Source organism: Triticum dicoccoides, chromosome 5A (assembly GCF_002162155.2).
Source record: "Triticum dicoccoides isolate Atlit2015 ecotype Zavitan chromosome 5A, WEW_v2.0, whole genome shotgun sequence".
NCBI lineage: Eukaryota > Viridiplantae > Streptophyta > Magnoliopsida > Poales > Poaceae > Triticum > Triticum dicoccoides.
Window position 1 is genome coordinate 366,069,475 of NC_041388.1, and position 4,258 is coordinate 366,073,732.

Here is a 4,258-nt window from a genome sequence, read left to right on the forward strand (position 1 = left end):
GTCGCTCTTGACACCGGCTCCCGGCAAGATCGTTGCCGAAAAGGCTTATGGCGAAGAACTTCGTCGTTCTTGACGCCGGCTTCCGGCAAGATTGTTGCCGGAAAGGCTTATGGCGAAGAACTTTGTCGTTCTTGACGCCGAAGATATTGGCCCTAAGGGCGTTGCCAGCCCTCGGGCCATAACTGCGTTCAAACATAGCAAGTGATTAGCATCCGAAGTGCACTCAACTCGCTCGCAAATTTCGACTTTTGCTGCATATTCCCTATGCCTGCTGGAATGCTTTCCGGTGCGTACGATCCAGCCAGTAGCGCTTGAGGGAACGGGCCCTTAGCGGCTATTCGGGAACAACGCCTCACGGAAAGGTTTACCTTCTTGGTTCTAGCGCAACCGCACAAGTTGCCGAGTGGACTCGAGGCAACATGGAGCGCAACTAGCCCCGAGAAGGCTCCTCGGCATACAGGTCTATGCAGAAATCTCAAATAAATAGCGGATGTTATCTTCCTGTTCAACCCCTCTTTGTACGTCCATCCTACGCTTTCTAGGGAAACTTGCCGGTGCAGGCACCCTTGCCGCGAGCGCCGAGTGCGGAACTTCAGCAGCCTGCTGGAGGGGTCGCTACCGACAAGCAATCTTGTCACAACTAGTTGCAGCTTGCTTAAGTTGTTGAGCGGACTCGAAAACAAAGTAAGGGAGCTAGCGGCTCACTTAAGTTGCTGAGCGGACTCGAAGCAAAGTAAGGGCGCTAGCAGCTCACTTAAGTTGTTGAGCGGACTCGAAACAAAGTAAGGGCGCGACTAGCTACGAGTTGATTCCTCCGCGCACAGGTTTTCCGTACAAAGAACAAGATCTCCGAGGCGGATAACCTTATATAGTAAGGAAATATCTAAAGTTTTGCATGACTTAGCTTTTCCCGTCGCCGCACTGGCGTCATTCTTTTGCTCGCCCGCTCCTTGGGAGCCATGACGATGAAGATTTAGCTTGCATGCACGCCGGATCGGGTTCGCACAATCTCGACGCCCCCTACCTGGCGCGCCAGAGATGTCGGGGGCGATGCTGATTCCCACCAACACCTATGGGGACAGGGCCCCTTTCGGTTCGGTGGGGGGCGGAGAGCGCACAAAGAGCGGATCGAGGCAGTGCACGCGAGGCAATTTTTACCCAGCTTCGGGCCGCACGGATGCATAAAACCCTACTGCTGCTTGTTAGTGTATATTGGATTCTTGCTCAGGAGCGATGGACGCTTCCAGACTGAGCGTGGGAGTGTTCCTGGTGTTGAACGAGCCGAACTGGCCGGGCCTCTGAACTCCCGAACCTCGGAACCCCTTCTACGTTGCGCTTGGGCCTCCTTTTATACTCTCAAGGGGTCACCGACAAGGGGCAACGTAGACAAGAAGGGTAAAAATGGAAAAGGATGCGGTAGGTGCAGCTACCGCTACTGTAGATACGGTGCACCCTACCTAACTCTGACGGCAGGGGACAAGGGCATTAAATGCCTGTCTGAGTCTCCTTAACAGTGAAAAAAGTGACCGTCAGGAGTGCCACCGTTTGCCACGATGGGCTTCTCTTCATCTCTGCTTGCCACCACGTACCCCTAGCTGCACGGCCTCCCGCCACGTGTGCTTGGGAGAGTCCCAGAGCGACACGTTAGCAGGTGAGCTGGAGCGCGGGCACGAAGTGGGGGTTTCCCGCGGCAAGCTCCTGGCGGCGGCTGTCGTCTTGTCGCGTCCGGAAGCTTGTCGCTTGCCGGATCTTGCCGGGACGCAGGGCGCGTCGCGGCAAGCTTTCTTGGTATGCCTTGAGTGGTCTTCCCGACAAGCTCCTCTTGCCGAGGTCTTGTCTCTTCCCGGCAAGATCCTCTTGCTGGGGCCTTGGTTGGCCTTCCCGGCAAGCTCCTCTTGCCGGGGCCTTGGTTGGCCTTCCCGGCAAGCTCCTCTTGCCGGGGCCTTGGTTTGAGTACTTTGTTCTTGAATGGTCTTCAAGGGAACCACGAAGGGTCCTGGCGGTCACCCGGCAAGCCTTGCCGCGCGGCGCTGCAACTGCCCGTGCACGAGTTCGGGGTAATAGGGTACCCCTACTCTAGTACACCGACAAACTAGCTCTATAACCTTGTACAAATAATTTTACACTAGAGTTGTACTAGCTCTACATGCTAGTTCAAATAATTTGCCACTAGAGTTGACCTAGCTCTACAGTCTAGTTCAAGTAGTTTTACAGTAGAGTTGAACTAGATCTATAACCTAGTACGAATAATTTGACAATAGAGTTGAACTAGCTCTACAAGCTAGTTCAAATAATATTACACTAGAGTTGAACTAGCTCTACAAGTTAGTTCAAATAAATTTACACTAGAGTTGAACTAGCTCTATAACCTACTACAAATAATTTTACACTAGAGTTGAACTAGATCTACAAGCTAGTTCAAATAATCTTACACTAGAGTTGAACTAGCTCTACAAGATAGTTCAAATAATTTTACGCTAGAGTTGAACTAGCTCTATAGGCTAGTACAAATAAATTTACATTAGAGTTGAACTAGCTCTATAACCTAGTACATATAATTTTACACTAGAGTTGAACTAGCTCTATAACCTAGTACAAATAATTTTACACTAGAGTTGAACTAGCTCCATAACCTAGTACAAATAATTTAACACTTGTGTTGAACTAGCTGTACAAGCTAGTTCAAATAATTTTACACTATACTTGAACTAGCTCTACAAGCTAGTTCAAGTTATTTTGCACTAGAGTAGAATTAGCTCTATAACCTAGTGCAAATAATTTTACACTAGAGTTGAACTAGCTCTAGAGGCTAGTTCAAATAATTTAAAACTAGTTTTGAACTAGCTCTACAAGCTAGTTCAAATAATTTTACACTAGAGTTTAACTAGCTCTAGAGGGTAGTTTCAAATAATTTAACACTAGAGTTGAACTATCACTACAAGCTAGTTCAAATAATTTTACAGTAGAGTTGAAATAGCTCTATAAGCTAGTGCAAATAATTTTACACTAGATTAGAACTAGCTCTATAACCTAGTACAAATAATTTTATACTAGAGTTGAACTAGCTCTACAAGCTAGTAGAAATAATTTTACACTAGAGTAGAACTAGCTCCACAAGCTAGTTAAAATAATTTTACGCAATAGTTGAACTAGCTCTACAGTCTAGTACAAATAATTTTACACTAGAGTTGAACTAGATCTATAACCTAGTACAAATAATTTTACACTAGAGTTGAACTAGGTCTACAAGCTAGTTTGAATAATTTTACACTAGAGTTGAACTAGCTCCATAACCTAGTACAAATAATATTACACTGGAGTTGAACTAGCTCTACAAGCCAGTTCAAATAATTTTACACTAGAGTCGAACTACCTCTACATGCTAGTTCAAATAACTTTACACTAGAGTTAAACTAGCTCTACAAGCTAGTTCAAATAATTTTACTCTAGAGTTGACCTAGCTCTATAGGCTAGTTCAAATAGTTTTACAATAGACTTGAACTAGATCTATAACCTGGTACAAATAATTTGACACTAGAGTTGAACTAGCTCTATCACCTAGTACAAATAATTATACACTAGAGTTCAACTAGTTAGTTCAAATAATATTACACTGGAGTTGAACTAGCTCTGCAAGCTAGTTCAAATAATTTTACACTAGAGTTGACCTAGCTCTACAAACAAATTCAAACTAGAGTTAAACTAGCTCTATAACCTAGTATAAGTAATTTTACAGTGGAGTTGAACTATATCTACAAGCTAGTTCAAATAATTTTACACTAGAGTCGAACTAGCTCTAGTTATAATAACTTTACACTAGAGGTAAACTAGTTCTACAAGCTAGATCAAATCATTTTACCCTAGAGTTGAACTAGCTCTGTAACCTAGTACCAATAAATTTACACTAGAGTTGACCTAGCTCTACAGGCTAGTTCAAATAATTCTACAGTAGAGTTGAACTAGCTTAATAATCTAGTACAAATAATTTGACACTAGAGTTGAACTAGCTCTATCACCTCGTACAAATAATTATACACTAGAGTTGAACTAGCTCTATAACCTTGTACAAATAATTTTACACTAGAGTAGAACTAGCTCTACAAGCTAGTTAAAATAATTTTACGCAATAGTTGAACTAGCTCTACAGTCTAGTACAAATAATTTTACACTAGAGTTGAACTAGCTCCATAACCTAGTACAAATAATTTTACACTTGTGTTGAACTAGCTCTACAAGTTAGTTCAAATAATTTTACACT